Source organism: Lagopus muta, chromosome 1, assembly GCF_023343835.1.
Source record: "Lagopus muta isolate bLagMut1 chromosome 1, bLagMut1 primary, whole genome shotgun sequence".
Taxonomy (NCBI): Eukaryota; Metazoa; Chordata; class Aves; order Galliformes; family Phasianidae; genus Lagopus; species Lagopus muta.
Window position 1 is genome coordinate 153,456,473 of NC_064433.1, and position 23,591 is coordinate 153,480,063.

The 23,591-nt window shown below is 40.9% G+C and overlaps 2 protein-coding genes and 1 long non-coding RNA gene across 3 annotated transcripts in view; 1 reads left to right on the plus strand and 2 right to left on the minus strand.

The window, feature by feature from the left end:
* LOC125687936 (uncharacterized) overlaps positions 1–3,103 on the minus strand; it is a 45,045-nt gene extending 41,942 nt beyond the window's left edge. The window contains exon 1 of the mRNA XM_048933320.1: positions 2,838–3,103. The gene's annotated coding sequence lies outside the window, so the exon portion shown is untranslated. The remainder of the gene's footprint in view (positions 1–2,837) is intronic.
* The window catches only part of TBC1D4 (TBC1 domain family member 4), a 105,355-nt gene that overhangs the window by 33,716 nt on the left and 48,048 nt on the right, over positions 1–23,591 (plus strand). The gene's annotated exons all lie outside the window — the stretch shown is intronic.
* Positions 15,884–20,348, minus strand: LOC125687942 (uncharacterized). Its single transcript, XR_007374524.1, has 2 exons — positions 18,711–20,348; positions 15,884–16,350 (listed from the first exon to the last, which is right to left on the minus strand). It is a non-coding gene; the product is annotated as an uncharacterized LOC125687942 (long non-coding RNA).

Sequence of the window (23,591 nt, forward strand, 5' to 3'; positions counted from 1 at the left end):
CAGCCTCACCTCCTGTCCTGTGTGCAAGATTGGGTGCACACAGAAGGGTGTAAAAGTACTAGAGAGCAAACAAGGGAGAGCTGCAAAGATGGTGATGCTCCAAACAGCCAGATGTGTGGGGAGCAGCTGAGGTCTGCTCAATGCAGAGCAGAGGAGCTGAGGGGAGGTCTGATAGTGGCTGCAGCCCCTCACAGGGAACAGAGGGTCTGCACTGAGCTCTGCTCTGTGTGACACTGGCAGGGCCTGAAAGAACGGCATGGAGCTGTGTCAGGGGAGGTGCAGCTGGGGGTTAGGGACAGGGTCTGCTCCTGAGGTGGGTCAGGCACTAAACAGGCTTCTCAGGGCAGTGGTTATGGCATCGAGCTGCTGGAGCTCAAGGAGCATTTGGACTGTGCTCTCAGACATAGGGTTTGGACTTTGAGTGGTGCTGTGTGGAGCCAAGTGCTGGACTCAGGTATCCTTGTGGATCCCTTCCAACTCAGGATATGCTATGGTTTTCCTATACAAAAGATTTCCTCTCAGGATTGTCTCTTCAGAGGCTCAGTTCAAGTTACTGAATGAGCTAGAAGCAACTGTAGCCGCTCAAGACTTACAGCACTCAAGTATGTGAGGCAAAGGATTGAATTCATCATGGAAAAGTTTCTGGGTGCTTGGAGTGAGCTTTAGATGAAGCTGACTGTTGGAACTAATAAAGCATCTAAATCTAATTGAGTCCCCACACCACTGTAAACAAAATCTTTACTGATGAAGAGGCAGCTTCTTTCTCAGTGAAGAGAGAACTGTAGAGAACAAATGGGTAATGCTGATCCATCTTCCTCGGTATGTGATAAATGTGTTTTGGCATCCATTTCTGTGGATCATTTCCTTTCATTTTATGCATGAAGTAGGACATTAAGAAATTGTTCGTTTTATTGATGCAAAGTAGAACAACATTTCTGAATCTGTATTTGGTTAGTAAAGCGCTTACGTAGAAATAGTCAATCCATTTTACTTAGTGTTTGTACTCATTTTGACTAGTTATAACTTCATAGAAGCATAGGCCTGGGTTGAAAAGGACCACAATGATCATCTGGTTTCAACCCACCTGCCGTGGGCAGGGTTGCCAACCACCAGACCAGGCTGCCCGGAGCCACATCCAGCCTGGCCTTGAATGCTTCGAGGGATGGGGCATCCACAACCTCCTTGGACAACGTGTTCCAACTGCACCACTCTCTGAGTGAAAAACTTCCTCCTAATATCTAACCTAAACCTCCCCATCTCAGTTTAAAACCATTCCCCCTTGTCCTAACACTATCCACCCTCATAAGCAGCCGTTCCTCCTCCTGTTTATATTCTCCCTTCAAGTACTGGAAGGCCACAATGAGGTTCCCCCAGAGCCTTCTCTTCTCCGGTCTAAACAAGCCCAGTTTCCTCAACCTGTCCTCATAGGAAAAGTGCTTCAGCCCTCTGATCATCTTAGTGGTTCTCAAATGCCTCATGAGGTTTGGGTTTCGCTGCTTTTGCATTTATTAATGCAAAATTAATTAATGAGAAAAATGAAGAGTCTGAATTTCAGAGCCAGAAATATTTTGCTAATAGTATCAGGAAATGTTTTCACAATAGGGCTGTCAAATTGCCTGCTGATTTCAAGTATCATGATTTTTTTAAAAAGTAATATTTTTCTGACAGAATGTGTGAAATTTCACACTGTAGTTTAATATTAGTAATGAAATCACTTCTCTGCCAGACTGAAAAATAAATCTCGAACAGTGGAGTCACAAACTATCCTTGAGTACAGCTGTGTACTGTGAGTGCTGTTGTTCTCTTGTTCAGTGTTGGTTCCCTAATGCTTGTTTTTCACAGCCTGCAGGTAGAAATGTATGCATCGCTAATCCTGATGTTACAGCAAATGCAAAACATTAAGGAGATTTTCAGACTTTTCAAAATAAATTGCTCCGTAATAATTTTGGTATTTGTTTTCTTCTGTGATGTCTTGGTATTATGATTTGCCTGGTTTGTGATAGCATGTATGGAAGCGAGGCTCAGTTGCTCAGCTGCAGGAGTTACAAGGTCAAATACTGAATTCACACTGGGGCTTAGAGAGTCTGTTATGCAAATACTAGTGTAAGGTACACTTGCTTATGAACTACAGACGTATTAGGAAAATTAGGTGGTAATGGAGATTGAAGAGAAAAATCCAATAAAAAGTGCATTTATTATCATTTACAAAATACTGGTCTTCATCTCCTTTATCAACAATTTAAAAAGACATGAGTTTTCCCATTGCTAATTTCTGCAATTGATCTCACTGGACAGCAGAAGTGGTTCATGCCACTCGACTGGTTAAGAGCCCACATAATATTGACTCAGACAACGTTTCTTGACATGTGCTTCAGCTATGCCCAATTGGACACATCACAGTTATAGTCACCAAATTTTTGCAGATTGGGGATTTTAACCTAATCTGTGTCTGTTCCATTGATTGCACCGATTAACAAACTTCACTCTTCCATCAATTTCCATTTAAAGAAATACAAACAGAAGTATTAATCAATTCAAGGTTTAAGTGTTTCTGCAGCAATATTTATGATCAAGTACTACATGCACTAGAAAAATGCTGGAGGTGATGAGGAGAAAAGAAGGATGATTATTGCAGGAAGAGCTGAAATGACTATTAAAAAACCCGAATCTATATGTCTCAGAATCACAGAATCACCTGGGTTGGAAGGGACCCCAAGGATCATGTAGTTCCAACCCCCCTGCCTAGCAGGGCCACCAAACATACACATTCAGATCAGGTTGCCCAGGACCCCGTCCAACCTGGCCTTAAACACGTCCAAGGACAGGGCATCCACAACCTCCCTGGGCAGCCCGTTCCAGGGCCTAACCACTCTCCTAGTAAAGAACTTCCCCCTAACATCCAACCTAAATCTTCCCTCCTTCAGTGTGTTTAAAGGGTAATATTTGAGTTCTTCTATGTCAGTTAATATATCTACCAAGAATCAGTCATATTCCCTCCTTTTTTATAGTTTTGTATAAACTTACTGTATCTTTCTATTGACTTGTAAGGATTGCATCTCTAGTGAGACAGGAGATAAGGTCATCTTTTTTTTTTTTTTTTTTTTTTTTTTAAGTATTTCAATTTCAAACAGTTCTGTATCTGTTCATTTGTGTTGTTCAGAGTGCCTTAAGCAATGTGCATATGGTGCCAAACTTCCACGTGTTCCAGTGCTTTTTTTAAACTTTAGAACCTGGGGGAACTGCATGTAGTCACAAATAAATGCTTGAAATGTAACTTTTGCTCTTGTAATGCTTAAAGAGTTTCAGTCTCTGATTATGCTACTTAATTTACAAAAAAATGATGAACCCATGGTTACCTTAGCTGTAACATTCTTCACTTGTGCTTCATCTCAAGGTCTATAGTGGCTTTTGAGAAGCTGCTTGTGATTAGTAGTTTACTCCTCAGGTACTTGCATTTATTTTTAAGGCAGCAAGTGGTAAAGTAGGTATGTATCACTATGTAGAGCACTACTTGTTTATTCTTGCCTGTGCCCTCTCCCACCTCTCTGAGAACAAGAAAGCTCCAATCCTGCACCCTCTCTTGCTGCAGCATCCTCATCCCACTGCTCCTATATGGTGCTTCCTGTCCATCTCATGTGTCTATGTTTGCAAGCGTGGAGCTCGCAAGATGCTTCTAGCACTGTGTAAAAGAGGCCCTCGAGCTGCTGTTCACAGAGGTAAGCTGCAGCTGAGTATCTGTGTAGTAGCTGTTTTTAAAAAGGAAAGCTTTGAAGTGCTTCAAATAACACAATGGTGTGTGTACCTTTTGATAAAAAGGATGTTCAATACAAATAGGAGAAAATACTGAAATATTAAGATAAGCAAATTTTGCCCTTATGAGCAATGATTCCCAAGGGAGAACTGACAGTGATGAAAGTTTACCAAAGCAAAACTACTTTCTCCCAGTTCACAATGGCTGAATAAACAAATATCCGTGATTAAAAAGAAAGTGGGCAAAAGCACACTAGTGGCTGTTGGTGTTACTGCCCAGTTCTGAAGGAGATGAGTATATTGCAAAGCCCAGGTCAACTCTGTGCCCTGTGATGAACATCAGTTCAAGTATGCCTGGGTCTCCTTCTTAACTGTTTTTATTTAGGCTGTGGTTTTTTTCCTCCTCTGGAAAATGAGGGCTGGATTTTGGTCAAGGGGAGTGGCCCATAATGGGGCAGAACATAGTTCATCTCATACCAAATACCAATACTTGATATCAATGATCTTTGACTCAAATATTGCTCTTGGGTACATTTATCATTTAATTCTTCTATAATGTGGCAGGAAAAACAGTTGTGAATAATTGTTAGCAGAGAAAATCTGCAAACATTGGGAGCTGAAACAGCTCTTGGAGCTGTGTAATGAAACCCCAAAATGTTGGCAGTGTTTTGGACCTGGAAGGGAATTTTTTTTGTTGGTAAACATTAGCAGTGGTTTCAGAATGGCGCATGTTCTTTTCACTCTGTGTGTGATACTGTATTACACTGCACATGTAAAATGTAATCTTTAAAAGCTGTGTTTTCACCTCTCTCCACCCAAACAGAATACCTTGTGGGGAATGCATAACTGATAAATTCTCATGCTGTGAATTTGAATTCCACTTTTGACTGACGAGCAGTGACACCCTGGGTGATCAATTTCTACTCCACAGTCACATTAAGCACTTCTAACGTGGAGGAAACATGCCAGGTGGCAGCCCTGTTGTTGGGCTTGCATTAGGTGGGTGCCTAGGATACTCAGACCTAACAAAGTAGTTTAACACCACCCTTGAGTGCATCTCCTCTTAAACCCAAGCTCTTGTCCATTAGACTGCACTACCTATTTGGAAAGCCTTCAGACCAGCCCTGAGATGGGTACAGGTCAGAGCACAGTACATATTCCAACTCTTGTTCAAACCTGTTGCTTTGCAACACAGGTACAGGGAAAAGTGCTCAGGTGCTTGCTGCTCTATAGTAACTAAGAAATATCTTCTGGGTTTTGCTTACATAGACTCACATGGTTGTTCATCAGCTGCAAAAATGTCAGTTGCTGAAAAACTGTGAGTTGAAGATCTCACAGTTTTTGGTTTTTTTTGAAGGTCTGATTTCTGTTTGATCATTAAAACTCTTAAGTATTTTAAGCCTCTCTTCCATTTAAGCTTCTTCAGTAATATAGTTTGATTCAAAGAGGGAGGATTAGATATGAAGTTCTTTATTAGGAATTTTTGTACAATGCAACTTCATATCCAATATACACAGAATATGTGATCTTGTGAGTGACTTCAACTTAGTCATTTATTCTGTAAATTATTTCCCTTCCATTAAATTGGTTGCATGCTTCCTTTCAGATGCTTAGATTCATCTGTGGGATATACTGAAGGATCTCAAAAGGATCCACTGAATGGTGATATGTTACTCTGACTTCATTGTTCCAAGTACTGAGATTTAGGCAAGTTGTTAACTTTAGTGTTATCAGTAAGTATAGGTGCTGCACCTGCAAGCATAAACTTGTCTTCTCCCAATCTATCTGAAAACCTTTCTGTTTTGGGTGCATCCAACTAGTTCAGGTTTTGTACTTGGAGATGCTCTGTTGAATACCTTTATCAGTACATCTCCTTGGTGCAGAAGACATCTCAAGTTTATGCTAATGGATTTTGGAGAATCTACAAGATCAAATTACTTATGTAGCAGTAATATTTTATAACATGGTGAGACAGTTATTTCCTTGACTTGTTACCATTTTCAAGAATAAAGAACTGGTAGATAGTTCTGTACTGCCAGATAGTATCATAACTGCTGCTGTACCAAGAGCAGCTATGCTATTCTAGCAGAGCTACTGGATGGGAACAAATCATGGCATCTTTTGGAATAGTTAATGGCATAATAATTGGCTTCTGAGACTACTGTAAATGGATTTTCTGTTGTAGGTGGTATGATTGGGTGTATTCTTAGTCTGTTTTATTGGTGGTTTGTCTAATGTAAAACTCTTGGGTCTCACTGAAAGCCTGTGTAAAATAAAAGACAAAATAAGAAGTTGTGAAATAATGGAAGTAGATTCTATATACGTTACACCCTTACCAGAAGTGCTGAATGGGAAAAAAAAAAATTACTCTGCAGTGCAGTAATGGCTTCTTTGCAGGCATGATTTCATTGTAACTATTAACCAAATTGAATTAACTCTTTCTCTTGGTTCTTAGAGTGGTAGATGTATAAAGGGAAGGAGTTTCTTCTACAACTGACATTTATGTAGGGGTAGTAGAACTTGAATCTGCAACTGATTCTACCCTGTCATACTTTCCCCTCCCCCACATCTTTTTCTGCAGTTCCATTTTATTCATCAGATGATTAGTACACATGAATAAGTTATGATAATAATATTCCTCACCATCTTTTATTTACCACCCACTAAATTATTAATCCAGTATCATTATTACTGGGTATTACTCATAATAGTCACGTCTAAAACATAAGAAGTCAAATTTTGTTTGACAGTCCCAGAACTATTGCATTTGTGAATTGCTTTAGCTTGCTTTATCAAAATTATGAGACTCAGACTAAGTTTTAAAATGTTATGTGACTATCTTGGATTTGAAGATCCCTGGCTAGCCAAATGTAGTGGTGCTACCAGTGGCCTAAGGAGGAGTAGGTCAGGGAAGGCTTGCACTTGAGAAACCAACTGATGACTGTCGGTCACTGTGTTGGTTTTCACGTGAAACTTATTGCCCAGGTTCTCATCAGATAATAAGAAAAGTCTGTATTGCTGCAAAACAAATACTTCTGCCATTCTGTGAGTTATGGACTTTCTCGTTTTGATCCACTTCTGTTTTAAAGAGATAACAAAGTTGTATTGTAATCTGTGGATCCTCCATTCCTGGATGTATTCAAGGCCAGGTTGGATGAGGTGCTGGGCAGCCTGGCCTTGTATCACATCTGGAGGTTGGCAGCCCTGCCTGTGGCAGGGAGGTTGGAGCTTGGTGATCCTTGAGGTCCCTTCCAACCCAAGCCATTCTATGATTCCTGGGCTCTATTTAAGGGGAGAGGGGAATCAAATCAAAGTAGAGAAGCCTTTGAACTTAGACTTTAATAAACTATGAAGTACTTAAATTCTATTTTTTTTTCACATTATGGCAACATTTTTTTGTTTGCTTAAATGATAAAGTAGTTGAAGGGGCAGCATTTGAGCAGACAGGTTTGTTTGTGTGTTCCTTCTCTCCACTGTTAGCAAGTAAGAATAATTCCTCTCTAGCTTCCTAGCCAAACAAGTGCAGCAGCAGAAGAGAGAAACCTCTTTATTTAAATAAAATAAAATAAAATAAATAAAATAAATAAAAAAAAATAAAATCTGTGTCCACTGTCAGGGATTAGGTAGGGTGAGTCACTTAAAAAAACAACACAAGAAAAAAATCATCCATTACCCACCCAAAAACTTTTGGGCTGTGTAGCAGGACTATTTTTGAACATTAAAAATTTGATGCAGAAAGTTGTAGCCCAATCCTGTAGGTTTTTTTTTTTTTTCTATTGCATGGGGTTTGCAATTACTGTATGGAAATCTTACTGCTGTACACTGATGTGTGTTAGACCTAAGGCACTGCATGTAAGGCATATAAAATGCTGATCTTGTGGCTGAATTTGAGAGGTCTTTATCATAGAGACCTGCTTACTAGGAACCATTCTAGAAAGCAGCTGATCTGGACTTTTCCAGACATGGATGTGAAAGGAGAAAGCAGAAACATTGGTGGGACAGGAGGTTAGTGGTTCACTGTCAGAATAAGCAGAGGTTTTCCCCTTTTTTTTAACTCACTTTTCAGAGGTGTTCAAAGAGATAATTTTCCTCCAAGCAGATAGACTCCAATGAATTTGATTTTATAACCTTCACCTTTTATAGGCAAACTTGCTAAGCAGATCTGCTAAATAAAACAACTGGTGCTTGTGAGTATAACGAACACAGTAGTAAACAAGTTCACTTTTGCCCTTCATAGTACGATGAAGAATACTTTCTCTCTTTCCTCCGTGAAGATTAAACACGCTTGCACAGGGTCCTCAATCAACTCTGAGAAAGCAACAGAACAGTAGGAACGAAGCCGGGCTTTGCAGCTGCTCAGCCACACCTCTGTTCCTTTGTCAAGTGCTCTGAAGCCCACTGTGCATGCTGCAAGGTTTATTTACTGCACTTTTGCATTTGGTTCTTGCTCTCTTCCTTGCTGACCTCAAAATAAAATCCCGCTGTCCAGTTCTTGGCTGTCTGTGTGGGAAACTGGTAGCCAGTAACACGCAACTGACTGACTGCTGTGTAAAAACATGAAGGTTGAGATGTAAAAGGCTCCTTTCTGTTAGAGTAAAGCACTGGTGATGTATCGAGGCATGAGAACAGCCCTACAACTAAGCTACTGCTCCAAAGCAGCAGATGTGGAGGCAGCAGTTAGTGGTTGCCACGTGATCATTTTCTGCATTAAAGTTAGAAGTCTCCCCTGTTAGTGCTTCTATCAGTGGGTCACTGTAGCAAAGGTATGCAATAGGACCTGTGCTGTCTTTTCAGTTCAGGGACTGCTACTGCGTTGGAACAGTGTGATTAAATCTAGGTGTTAAAATAGGCTGTTTGAAGAAGAAGTCTGTTTTAGAATATATGGATAGTAATGACAGTGTAAAGCATCTCTGTTTTTTAACCATCTGTGGTGGGTCAACCTTGTCCAGCATCCAGACGTGCACCCAGTAGCTCACTCATCCCCTCCAAGTGGGAAGGAGGAGAAAATGAGATGGAGAAATGCATAGGTTGATCTAAAGTGAGATCACTTACCAATTATCATCACAGCAAAACATACTGGACTGAAAGAAAATTATATTTTTGCCAATTGAAATCAGTTTGGATGTTGAGAAACAAAGGCAAAAAGTAAAACACCTCCCCTCTTCCCTTCTTTCCAACTTCAATTCTTCATTCCTACCATTCTCCACAGTACAGGGCAATGAAGAATCCAGGTCCTGGTGAGTCTGTAACAGCTCCTCTCTTCTGCTCTTTCCTCCACATGCTTTGCCCATGCTTTGGTGTGGGTCCTTTTCACGGGCTGTGGGGCAATCCCTGCTCCCACATCTGGAGCACCTCCTCCCCTCCTTTCTCTGCCGCCTTGGTGTTTGCAGGATTGTTTCTTGCACTTCCTACAGCAGTGCTTGTGTGGTGTTTTGCCCTTTACGTACAATTTCCTGAAGCACTACCATGTTGGTTGCTGGGCTTAGTCATGCCTTGCGTTTTTAATCAGGAAATGGAAAGATCAAATTAAACCAAGCATTGGATACCTCATTCCTTTTAGGGCTCATCACGTCATCACGTCTGTTTGGCCTCCTTTGACTATCACTGCATTACCTGCAGTGTCTGTAATGGGGCTCAGTACATGTGCTCCAGGACTGTGGAAATGTAAGAGTGCCTCAGTGCAGAGTGTTTTATCATAGAAAGGCAGTGTATGTTATGCTAGATAATGGAGAGCAGTGTTCAGATAAGCGGTGAAATAATATAAATACAGCTTTGTTCTTAAAGTGATTAAGGGATGTCTTCTATTAGAAAGGGCAGCTCCTTCTCCTACTCAATCTTTTAGATATTTTAAATGACCTATGGACTTCAGAGCTTTGAAACTCTATTTTTTGCCAATTTTTGAACAGCAGCTAGAAGGAGTTTCCTAGCCATAGGTTTTTTACCTATATTCAGAGAAAACTTGCTCACAAAGCGTGTGAAGGTGCTGGGTAGCACTGGTGTGGGAAAGCTTTTGATACTTGTAAATGAGCATTTGGAATTCTTTTACCTTTTATGGGCATCAGCTGTTAAGTAGACCCTGTAAAAAAAAGAAAAGAAAAACACACATACACAAAAAAAAACATTAAAAAAGCACACCACTACGATGTTGTAATATTATTTACAGCTGTAAGGCTGCAGAGAGACCTGATAGCAGCCCTTCAGTATCTAAAGGGAAGCTATAAGAAGGGGACAAACTCTGTATGAGGTCTTTTTGTCTTTTGTGGTAGAACAAGGTGAAAGAGTTTCCATTTAAAATGGGAGATCTAGGCTTGATATAAGGAAAAAGTTTTTTATAATTAAAATGATTGAGTACTGGAACAGGTTGCCCAGAGAGGTGGTGTATGTCCTGTCCCTGGAGACATCCAAGGTCAGGCTGGATGGGGCTCTGATTAACCTGATGGAGCTGTAGGTATCCCTGTTCATTGCAGGGGAGTTGAGCTAGATGACCTCTAAGGGTCCCTTCCAACTCAAATGATTCTGTGATTCTAGGAGGGACAAATATGGCAACAAACATTAGTGATGTGATAACCTGAGAAAATACCAGGGGAGATCTTTAGCATCACAGCTTCCAGGTGTGTCTCTTGCTTGTTGGCTGTGTGTTTAGCACCAACTGCTAAAGAAGGTTCTCATCTGACAGGGGTTCTACCTTTTTTCTTGTCACTACTCATACAATTCTTTGTGCCAATTTCAGGCTTTGCCCTTGTGCTCCCTGCAAGCAAGGTGAAACAGACTGTTTTGCTTTTTATTCATTAACATTTTGATAAATTCCTGGAGCATGTGCGTGTGGCTTTAGCAGCTGGAGTTGCTTTGCTCTTCATCTCTTCCCCTAGCTAATTTCAGCCCATAAAATATCAGGACTTGCTCTGAAGGCAGAACTCTGCTTGGTTTGAGAGGATTGGTGCCATGTCAGTAACTACTTGCTTTTTGGGTATTACTGAGCTGTTAGCTGCATGTCAGCTTCCTGTCAGGTTCCTTCTGAGAACTGCAGAGCACAAAGTGTTGTATTCTTCCATGTTTTAACATAATAAGGGATTTGTAAAAGCTTAACTACCACATACTTTGTTCTTGTGAGACTAAAAAGTCTTGGGATTTGACCGCTTCAATAGCTGCATGTCCTCTTTTCTCCCCTAAAAACCATGATAAATTAAACCCTAATAAAGAAATCAAAGAACATGAATTAGAGGCAGTGGATGATAGCTTTCTCCATCAAGTATCCTCCTCTATTTTCCAAAGCCTTTTTCTAAAACTGAAGAAAATAGATGTAGAAAATAGGGAAGCTTGCCACAGGTTATAGAGAAAATTATAAAATAAGGGGTATTCTTATTAAATCCTTGTGTAGTACGTAAGTCGTCTTCTAAATATTTGTATGGCTTTTTGTTTGCTGGATTAACAATAGAGTATTCCATTAACTGGGTAAAAATTACGCAAGGACTTTTTTGTTAGAAGAGTGACAGCTCTGTTACTGTAGGTTTCCAGATTATGAAATGTGGTCATTTAAAGACTGCGGGGGGGAAAATCCTGATTTTTTGAGAGGAAGGTGTGCATCCCTTAAGTTTTATTAAGGTGTGTGTATGGGAACTGCTGAGTCACGGCCTGAACCTCTGATTGATCACCTGAGGTGAGCCATGAGTCAGCCAGAGGAGCACAGGTGAAGGCAATTCACCTGTGCTGCTGGAAGGAGTGGAGCCAGGCTCCACCCCTCCTGGACCTATTTAAGAGCTGGCTACCAGAGGGGAAGGATCTCTTCTGGAGATCCTCCTCTTTGGTATCTTTTAGTGAGCTCAACCCAAGGGTAAGCTCTTCTACTTATTCTCTTTTGTGATCCTTGTTTGCTTTGCCTTACTCTTTTGATTATATTGCAATTATAACATCTTGATATCTATTGATTATACACAATTGTATTGTGATTATAACATCTTGGTTATACAGTGTGGCAATTTGTGAAGCATGTGTGTCATAAGCAGTTCTTAACTGCTTGGGAGTCTACAGCTGATAATTGGTGTAGCTATATGTTAACAATACAAGACTCCTAGAAAAAAAAAAATTGCCTGCAAGGTGACTGTTTCTGGTAAAATAATTTTTACAGTCAGCTTATATTACAGCAGCATTACCTTACTTTAGTCTTTGTTTCCTGCCTATATTGATAGGCCCACAAAAAAACCCCAAAATGTTAGCGCTATTGTTCTTTACTTATATCTGAACTGTAAAGTCATCAAATATTTATCATTGGAAATAAGTCTTGTAACTCTTACATTTTGTACTGCGCTCTCATGTGTTACACCAGGATGTTATTATATGACATATTTGCTATTATCTAATGTGTCTCTTAGAAGTTCTGCCTCGAAATTAGCTTTCTGCTTACCTGGCTATCCACCTGAGCCAGACTGATTTCCAGAAGTGATGAGCACTCAGTCTTGATGCTTTAGGGAACTATTTGGAAGACTTGTTGTTCTTTGATCTGCGCTCGTACCTAAAACTTCAGACCTGTTAACTGGACCAGTTATAGCAGAATTTGTTCTGTGTTCCCTGCTGAGCTTGCAGGGGATGCTTTTTTTGTAAGCTCTTATTTTAGCGTGTTCTTAACATTAACTGATTTCTAATGGGTGCCTGAAGTACTTCCCTCTTGTGAAGTTAGTATGAAAAAACGCACAAGTTTGAATTTGCTGTTGGGTAGTATTTTTTGCAATACATGAGAAAATGCTGTTGAGCCCCGTGATTTCCTTGTGGCAACTCTGTTCTTCTGAATTCCCTATCCAGAAGGCTGTGGTCAGCCTCAGGCATAATTTCAATTAGACTAACAATTATTATTATGAGGCTGCTACTAATGGAAAGTAATACTGTCTCAATTATTACATGCTGGTGAGTGATTTGAATAGCTCTTCATATGTAATGCATCTTTGAAGCAGTCACATAGGCTGAGCAAAGATTCAGATAAACAGGAGGCTCTTGGCATAGAATAGGTCCTTTCATACCTTTTCACTACTTGGGAAAAGTAAGCATGTGTAAAAACAGAAATCATAGATCAAACAGAAATGAAATCTCAGCTCTGCACAGTGTGTAGTAGAGGTCAGTTGTCTCGTGTAGTAGAGGCAGTAGAAGCTCACCTCATCACCTCATATACTCTTCAAAAAGCCTGTAGTAGTTTTACTGTGATATAAAATGGAACATCCGAGACTGAGCTAGTCATGCCCAAAGTTCCCATGAAGGGAAAAAAGATGTAAAAATCATTTTACAAGAATTGAACTGTCTGAGTAGGGCAGCCTCACCCATGCCAGTGTCAACTCTGACTGCTCTTGTATACCACTTAAAAATGTTTTATATACCAAGCACTTTGTTTGGAAGAACAGACGTGTTCGCTTACATTTTTATACTGCTTTTACTTACAGTTTGTCATTGTGTTAATATACATCATAATCCTTTTATAGTGGCCTCCTCACACACACAAAAAACGATCTAACATGTGTCAGCCTGATTCCTCTTTATCTAAAGATATGAAAATGCTAATATATTGAGCTTTGCTCACTTCTGTTCATGTAACAGCTACAAATCCATACAAACTAAATTCCATCTTAGTCTTTGAATTTAGTTGACCTTAAATGAACTGGACATTTTTCACATTTTGCTGACTAGTTGGCTTCATGTGAATTTCTGAACATTCGTAGTTTTAATAATGCCTTTTTGATAAGCCATGAATCATTTACTCCTGCTCCACCGTAAAACTCAGTTTTGAAGCACGTGAGACTGTGCTGCATATGATTGAAAAATGTCCTGACAGAATAAATCTAACTAGTGTTGCATGTTTCTGTCATGTTTGGAATAAACTTCAAAGTGGAAATGGTTATTGTGTCTCTCTATAGTTCATCAATATCTACTGTATGGGAAAGTATGAAATTGTTTTAGAAGGTCTTACAGGTGACACAGCATGTGAAAGAAGGTATGCACGCCACTTCCCCCCCCTCCTCCCTTCCCCCCCACAAGAGACTTGGAGAGTAAGATGTATCTTGTCTTCCTAGAGATGATGAGCAGATATATAATGAAATGTGCTTACCCTCATTGAGACAAGTGGCATATGTACTTGCTTGATTTGCAAAACAAGTTTCAGCCTTGACTTCAGAGAGAACAGGACATCCAGACATAATCAAGAATAAATTCCATTGTAGATAATTCCCAGATAGGGGAAACTCCCCTGGGAGAGAGAGGGTAGATGAGAAGAAGGGGGAGGAATGTAGTTTACTCCTTCAGGGAGCTTATTTTTCTATTCCCATCAGTAGCCTCATGTTTACTGCTAACTCTCCTCAGCAAATTGAGTTGCAGTTGCAGAAAGTATTTCATAATCTGAACTGTCTTTAGTTTAAAAAAAAAAAAAAAAAAAAGTAATAAATTAGTTTCAGCTGCAGAATGGTGTAACGGGATAAAATGAGTTCTAAAATCAGTTCTAAGAGGAAACTCTTTTTAAGAAAGAATAACTCTCGCTCCTACTTCTTAAACTTGAAGTTACTTAAAGCCCACTCTTGCTTTGATTACAGCTGAGCATGAGAAGTTATATCCCAGCCGAAATGATTTAAGAAACTCCTGTGGTGTTCTGAAGCAAATGGGATTTTCATTATCCTTTAAAATAACTTGCTGTCGTAAGAATTCTGTTAGGTCAGTGGTGAAAGTACTCTTCCCTTCTCATTCATCCCTGTGTGAGTCCTAAAGTGAGCATTTAGATTAGAGGTTAGAAACAGCCATAGCACAGAAATTGCTCTGTTATGTCTAAATACATTTTCACCAAACCCTAGACACTGGGTCTCTGCTGCCCTTCTCCTGTACATGCAAGGAGTACACCTTCATGCATAGGTACCCAAGTAGGATTTGCTAACAATAATACTAGGAAGATGGAGATGCTGGCAGAAGTAGCGAAGCCATGTGGGCTTCCAGATTCCAGAAATCCTTGGAATATTTATGGTCTTACTGCTAGGATGAGATAAAGCCTTTCTTGCTGTGAATGCTGTTAGCAGTATTAGCTCTGTAAGTTCACAGAATCATAGAGTAGCTTGCATAGCTGGAAGGGACCTCAAAACCCACACAGTTCCAACCCCCCTGCCATGGGCAGGGCTGCCACCCACCAGCTCAGGTTGTTCAGGGCCCCATCCAACCTGGCCTTGAACACCTCCAGGGATGCGACATTCACAGCTTTTCTGGGTAGCTGTGCCAGGGCCTCACCACCCTCTGAGTCAAAATTTCCTTCCTAACATCTAAGCTAAATTTCCACTGTTTTAATTTAACACTGTTTAGTTCCAGCTGACATCTTTGTCTGACCTGCATAGACAGGAGCCAGTCCCAGCAGCTGGTTCCCTGAATCTTTCACTTACCAGGAGCTGGTGGATGGACTATCTTACAGTTTATGCTGTCGGGCAGTTGCTAGCTTAGAAATAACTACCATGCCTACTGAAGTGAGAAAACAAAGATTAGTTGGGAGCACTGAGACAAGGAGTATCTATCAGCAGCAATTAGTGATGCATTGCAAACGTTCTTTTACCTGAGGTAAAATGTTTGCTTAAAAACAAAGCCTCCTGCCCCACCGCATGTTTTCAGCTCCCTTCCATCTGTCTTGGTTCTCTGTATTGATTGCATATTGTGTTCTCTGCCTTATATGGTAACTGCCTGCCTTCGTGCCCTTTGCCTACAGTTTTACAGAGCTTAGTATAACAACCAAACCAAAACAACTGTTTCATAAGCTTTCTGGGAATATATGCAGTCTCCTGGGTCTTTTTCCCCTTAGGTTGCTCATTTTGTGTATCAGTGTTGGTGCAGCAATCTTGCTTTACTGTTTTTTTTTTTACTACTTTGACTGGCGTCAGAGCTTTCTGGGAAATGATCTCCATTTCTATTACCCCTGAGTCCTATGAGCTGTGCTCTTTTAAATTTTTTTATTTTATTATTTTATTATTTTTTTTACTATTGATGGCAACTCTGTAGCTATTTTGGAATTCCTCTGCATAAAAAAAATAAAATAGTGCTTCCAGCTATTAAATCTGAGATACTCTCGTACATTCAGCTGTCTGGATTTAATTTTGAATGCCTTATCTAACTGTATTCTTTTCACAGCTAATATAAGCTTCTGATGAAATCATAGTATTATAACAGCTAGAGATTGACAAGATTAGACTCGTGACTCCCAGCAAGAGTAGGGCTGGGTGTTTTGGGGAGTGCTAGCTATGCCTTTGGGCATAGTATTAATGCTTTTTCTATCCCCACCAGTCAGGCAAAGCAGTGATTCAAGAATTGGATTCAAGGAGTGGTGCTGGAGGAAACCAGGTTAAGTGAGTTCTTCCTGCTCCATCAGGTACCTTCAGCTCCAAGCAGCTGAGAATTCAGCATCTGGATCAACAGGGCTTCCTGAGGCTTTTTTATTCCTTGTATTTATTGTAGGGTCATTTGCTGGTCATTATCTGGGAAAATGATTGCATTGCTGTTTGCTTAGGTGTTTTATAGTCTTGTAAGATAAAGCAGTTCCTCTTGTAAGGTGTGAGATTTCCATGCCAGCTGGAACTTGCACAAGTGGATGCTTCTGAACTGCTAGAAAAGTAACGAACATTACTTGACAGGAGTAGAGAAGCTGCTGAAAAGCTGTTACAGTCCATGTTTTTTCTCCCATGTGCACACTGGCTGATAAATACTGTTTTATCTTTCACAGTTTCGTAGTGAATGCCCCTTCTAGCAAAGGAGTCTTCAGAAGTTTCAAAACAACTTTTGTAAAAGTTTGTAATCTTACTGTACTTTCATTACTGCAGTTAGAACTTTCTGGGAAAACATCAAGTTGGAAAAGACATAACTCTGGGGCTTCTGATGATTGGGTTAGATGATCTTTGGTATCTTTTCCAACCTTAATGATTCTATGTTTTTGTGTCATTAAGGAATTTCCAGCATTGTTAAGGAGTTTTGTTGCAGTTATTGCAGTACCTGATCATGCCCTGGGCTACAGCCAATTCTCTTAGAATGGAATCTCATTTTCCCCCCATCTCCTGGAGTTCACGATGAATTAATAAACACATAGCGACAGTGTCTTCAGTGATAGAAGGGCAGCAGCTGTTCTAACAAATGAGTTGTAAATGTCATGTTGCATCCACGGAGGTCAGATGCAGGTGGTTTTCAATGAAATGTGGGCTCATAGTCATTTTAGGAGTTGTGGTTGAGGAGCACTAAAACTTTGATCTCTCAATTAGGGAAAAGCCGCTTTACCGGGGTGTGCTAATTTCTTAGTCAGTCAGTATGCGAGTTCATGTTTTTAAAGTTAAAATCTTGAGAATTTGTCTAAATTTACTGAATTAAAAAAAAATCTGGCTTAAACATCATATATGGAGCACTTACTTGTCTTAGTACTCGCACCTTAAAGGTAGAAGGAAATTCCTTATCTTCCGATCTGCATTTGAGGACTTGCCATAAATGGGCAAAATGCTTCAATGAGCTGTTTTTTTTGTTGTTGTTGTTGTTTGTTTTTTTTTTTTTTTTTTTTTTTTTTAAAGGAAATGAATCACAGAATGGCCCGGGTTGGGAGGGACCTCAAGGATCATGAATCTCCAACCCCCTGCCACAAACAGGGCCACCAACATCCCCAGTTAATACTAGACCAGGCTGCCCAGGGCCCCATCCAATCTGGCCTTGAACATGTCTAGGGAGAGGGCATCCACAACCTTTCTGGGCAGCCTGTTCCATCACTTCATCACTCTCATACTAAAGAACCTCCTCCTTCAACTTAAAACCATTTCCCCTTGTCCTGCTGTTATCCACCCTTTCAAAGAGTTGATTCCCCTCCTGTTTGTAGGCTCCCTTTAGGTACTGAAAGGCTGCAATGAGGTCACCCTGCAGCCTTCTTTTCTCCAGGCTGAACAAGCCCAAATCCCTCAGCCTGTCTTTGTAGGGGAGGTGCTCCAGTCCCCTGATCATCTTTGTGGCTCTCCTCTGGACCTTCTCCAACAGCTCTCTGTCTTTCTTATACTAGGAGCTCCAGACCTGGATGCGTTGTTCCATATGGGGCCTCACAAGAGCAGAGTAGAGGGGGACAATCACCTCCCTGTCCCTGCTGGCCACCCCTCTTCTGATGGAGCCGAGGATATCATTTGCTTTCCAAGCTGCAGGAGCACACTGCTGGCTCATGTTAAGCTTTACATCCATCAAGACACCCCCAGGTCCTTCTCTCAAGGACCGCCCCTTCCAGTCTGTATGGATGCCTGGGATTCCTCCGGCCCAAGTGCAAAACCTTGTACTTTGTTGTGTTGAACCTCATTAGATTCACCCAGGCCCACCTTTGAAGTCCATTGAAGTCCCTCCGAATGGAATCTCTTCCTTCCACTGTGTCAACTGCACCACTCGGCTTGGTGTCATTACAGACTTGCTGAGGGTGCACTCACTTCTGTCATTGATGTCACTGATAATGTAGGGAATGTGTTAATTGCTTGGGAAGTCCACACGACCATCTTACACAGTAAGCTCCTTTAATAATAGGGCGTTAAAAAATTTTGGAGATCTAAAGAGCAACATTGTCTTTAGCAAATCTTTCTAAAAAATGAAATGCCGAGTGAAGTTCACAGCACTCTTTTGAACTTCATATTTTTTTTTTCTGAATTTGTGCTGTCATACTTGAGGAAAACATGGGATGAAGCAGTGGGAAAGTTCAAGATGAATGGATGTTGCAAGCATGCTGTAAAAGGCACTCAAGGCCAGGCTGGACGTGGCTCGGGGCAACCTGGTCTGGTGGTTGGCGACCCTCCCACATAACAGAGGGGTTGAAACTAGATGATCACTGTGGTCCTTTTCAACCCAGGCCATTCTGTGATTTGTATAATCAATGAACATTAAGATGTTATCATTACAAAATAAACAAGAGAGTTAGGCAAAGCAGATTATGATAACAAAAAGAGAATAGATAGAAAGCTTACCCGTATCCTAGGCTCACTTACAAAACTCCAGCAAAGTGGATCTCCAGATGAGATCCTTTCCCACTGGTAGCCAGCTCTTAAATAGGTCTAGGAGAGGTGGAGCCCGGCTCCACCCCTTCTGGCAGCACAGGTGAATTGCCTTCACCTGTACTCCTGTGGCTGACTCATGGCTCGCCTTGGGTGATCAATCAGAGGTTCAGGCCATGACCCAGCAGTTCCCATACAGTGGTTCTATGACTACATCCTGAACTTGGAAACAAGCCTGAGAATACTTGTGTACATTTACGGTATGTTACTGGTAGATTAATTGGGGATTACTGTTTTACATGTTCTAAGGAAGAACATGTAAAACTTTAGACAGTTGTGTTTATCTGTACTGACACTTCTGCGGATTGCAAAGTATTCAAGCAGTGTGTATGTGAGCTGTCTCTGAAAGGTGGAAAAGCAGAAGTTTGATTGGCTTAAACTTAGGAGCAAAATACCATATGTACCTTCCTCACGGAAAACAATGTTCCTGTTGCACTGCCATCCATTCAGTTCTTTGATATAGCTTGGTGCAGTGCTAGCATGCAAGCATAAAAAAAGGCATCCGTTGTCTACTGTGGCATCCAAACAATCTTGTACCTCTTACGCATTCTTTCCTGTTAAGTAACTTGATCCACCTTCTATGGTTATACTGCTTATTTAAATTTGGATACTTGGCACAGAGCATCTTGTGCGCATGTCGTGCACAGAATGCGTTAGGTGATCCATGAGTTTCCAGCAGCGCATTAGCTAACATGGCAGGTTCTCCAAGTGAAGGTTGTGCAGTTTTTGTAGGCTTTTCTATCTGGTGAATGCACTGAGACCAAACAGGGCAAGTAGTTCTTGGGTTGATCTCAAGTAAGATTTATTTTGACTAATGTTTTTTTTTTTCTATTTAATTTTTTATCTTGCCTACCAAAATATCTCGCTCCTTTTAGACTGGTATAATGATCTTCAGGTCTGCCTTCAGCAGGAATGTGTGGTGTCCTAAAAATGTATCATAAGTTTGAATAGCAGAGTAAAACAAGTGCATTGCTTCATAGTAATCCTTTAGAATGATCTGGGTTGAAAAGGACCACAATGATCATCTATTTTCAACCCCCTTACTACGTGCAGGGTTGCAAACCACTAGACCAGGCTGCCCAGAGCCACATCCAGTCTGGCCTTGAATGCCTCCAGGGATGGGGATTTACAACCACCTTGAGCAATCTGTTCCAGTGTGTAGTAACAAACCTAACTGGGTTCTGAACGGAGACCTAGAAAACAGAATAGGCCAGGCAAATAGGTAAACTGTGTCTCCTGTAAGCAGAACTTTACTGAGTGTAATCCTGAAAGGGTTTTTTTGGCTTATTCGTTGTGTTTTGCTGTAGGCTTTGGCATGAACAGCAGAAGTGTGGAAGCACCAGCTGCTAGGATGAGTGTCAGCTAGAAGCTTCAGAAGCTGTTTTTGGTGGCTCCTTCTTTGCCAGAGCCCATGTTCTGTCCTCCTTGCTACTGGCTTTGTTTTATGTTAGCACAGACTTGCAGCAGAATGATCCAGACTTGATGGAAGAAGTTTATTGCTGGCTGCTGAGAGCGTGACTTGATGTTCTGTAAGCTGGTTTTTTTTTTTTTTTTTTTGAAGTACATACACTAAATGCAGATGGGTTGCAGAAATGCTGAGCAGTTCTGTTATTCTTTTCCTTTGCAATAGCATTTCTCTTGATTGCAAATCCTCATTTCAGTAAAACTAAAGATGTTGGTAGTCCTTCAGCACTAAGTCAATTGAAGGACACAAATTCTTCTGTTCCAGTTTCTAAATATCTGACATAAAGCCCACAAATCGATTGTGTGACTGCCTACGTTGAATCACTCCAAGGTTGGTCTTTTTATCTCTTTATGAGAAAATGCATTTTTAATAGTGAGCACTTGAGGAGCATTGTCCTCAGTGTGCGATGCAGCAGACTGCAGCAGAGGTGGGAGTGCAGAAGGGCTGTGTGATCAGTACGGTACTGCCTGGATGGGTCTAAAAGCATTTGTGCCAGGGGAGCTAGCAGTTACAGCGGTTTGTTTTCTGTCTTTCTGGATTGAGAAGAGTTATTGATACATAGGCTTCAGCTGGCATTTGGGTGTGTTTTTATGTGAGATTAAGAACCTTTCTTCAGTGTGGAATGCCCGATATGCAGCAGGATATGATACGTGGCTTATTTGTTTCAGCCTGTGCTTTGCTGCAGCAGCTGGCTTCTCCTCTCCCATCTTGTGGCTGTGCAGCTTAACCCTATCTGAAATGGGAGTAATGTCTGTCTGATTCCTGTACAAAATTTGCTCATTTTTGTGGTTTCTAGTCAATGGATGTTGAACTTTGAATAATGAACAAAACATTGAGTATGGAATTCTGGGGCAGCATTTTGCTTCTCTTTGTTCCTCTCTGCTTTCTGTTTGTTTTCAAATACGCACAGATCACCAGTGGGACTGCAGCTATTCAAATAGAGGCAGCTCCCAGTCCCAAGCCAGGAAGCGCTTGGCCCCCGAAGCGTAACGTCTGCTGCGCTGCCAGGCTGCAAGCTGAGCAGTAGATGTGCTCAGCGCTGCCAGATGACCACCAGCCCCTGCCGAGTGTAGATCTTCTCAACTCTCACTGATAGCAGGAATCTGCTGCTGAGCGTTTGTGCTCTCTGCACCAAGGTTCGGTGACAGCTTTGCCTGAACATGCCTCTGCTCCTGAGCTGGAGCCCATGCCGTAAGGTAATTATTACATGTGGGGCATTTGCTTCTCTCCTTTCCAAGTGTGCTGGTAAGATCTGATGCTAATGGGAACCGGGTGGTGGAGTGAGAAAGGCAGAGTGGCTCTGGTGCTCTGTGTGTAATCTCCTTACTAGAACTGCTGTCATTAGGCAGCCAGAGTTATTAGGCTTATTTGTCAGATTAGTCCTTCATATTGATGGCTTTAAGCCTTGTGCTAAGAAGAGAGGCTCTGCTTTGTTCCTGAATTCCAGACAGAAATTAGCAGAGATCAGAAACAACTAGAAAAGTTGTGGCATAATGAAATCCTCTGTAGCTCTGGATGTGAAACTATCCAGCAAATGCATTTTGCTTTTTTTGTGATATTCATAGCATTAAAATGTTGCTTTTGCTTAAAATGGAGAGTGTTAATTACTGCTGTCTGAATGAATGATGACTCTCCAGCAAAAAGGTGAGCTCCACCTTTGTTTGGTGAAGGCTGCTGTAAATTCAAAGAATGTTTATTTTTTTTAGCACTCTGACTTCTGTCACTGCTATTCAAGAAAGCGTGTGGTATCTCCATGGAGATACTCTGCCTGGAATTGTGACAAAAAAAAAGCATGGAGGAGAACCGCTGCATGCATGATTTAGTAGACTTGATGTACTCTCTATTTTACAACTTCTAGCTATCAGTGGTAAGCACCTTATCGTTAAGTTTCTTGTTCTTTCTAAAGCAAGGTTGATAAAATTGGACGTTATTAAAGCAAAAATCTCATTGCGTGACACAAGGATTTCTGAGAAAGTTTCAGTTTGATGTTAAATATTTTCATGTGGTCTTCCTTTGCTGACTTTGTTGTTAATTAAGTCAGATGAAAGAAACTTGCATTAGAGCTGTCAGGTTAAATGATGTCCCTCCCCATCATGAAAGTACATTTCTGTATTGAACACAGTTATGCTTCCTGATGTATAGTACAACTTACTCTTACTGTATTTGTATGTACTTTGTACAGTTTATACATGAGGAAGGTGTTTGTTCTTCTTATGTGACCCTCTTGCAGGTGTGGTGTGATTCAACCTGCTCATCTTCATGCAGCTGTATGTTCACTCCCCACCATTGGGATGGGGGAGAGAATTAAAATAAAAGATAAAACTCATGGGTTGATTATGAAGACAGTTTTTGGACAGAAAAGGGAGGGAAAATAATAGTAATAAAATAATAAAAATAATAATGACAGTAAAATAGTAATGATAAAAGAGTATGCAAAGCAAATGATGTGCAGTGCAATTGCTCATCACCAGCCAACCATTGCCCAGCCATTCCCTGAGCAGCAGCAACCCCCCCCTGAATCAGCTCCCTCAATTTTATTGTTCAGCGCAGCACCATATGGTGTAAGATATTCCTTTTGCCACTTTGGATCTGCTGTCCTGGTTCTTTCTCCCCATCTCCTTTTGAGGATCTGAAAAGTGCTTGACTTAATGTAAGCACTACTTAGCAACAATCAAAAATGCTGGTGCACTATCAACATTAGTCTCATCTTAAAACGAATAAACAGCACTGTTATCAGCTACTAGGAAGAAAGTATCTCAGCTGAAACAAGAACATGTAGTCACAAAGGACAGGATTGGATGGAGACTCTGAACTGCAGAGCTGAAATCAGCAGATCTAGAATATATTAATATACTTTTTTTTTTCTTTTTTTCCCCTCCAAGGTTAAGTGCTGCAGCATTAACCTTAACTAGCTGGACAAATAGGTTAAGCACCACAGTAGTTCATAATGTTTGTATGACCAAAATTGTGGGTTGCCAAGTGCAAATGGAATAGCTTGGAGGTCCATGTGGCTGAAGTTGTTGCTTTTTTTTTAGTTTCAGCTTACCAAAGCCCTACAGTTCACTGGAAAGAGTGTAATGCCTATCACATTTTATTTCTTATGTTCAGAGCTGACTTACTGTAGATGGTGCAGAACTTGACTAGTGACATCCATTCCGATTTGAGCACAGCTGATGTTCCTTATTGGATCAACGCACTGAATCAGATCTAACTAGGTAGAGTGATTCATACAACTCTAGGCTATTCAAATATGCATGATAACTGATTTAGATTCCCAAGTGGCTTTTTCCTTAATTAGACTTATCAGATGCATCGTGTTTCCTTAGAGT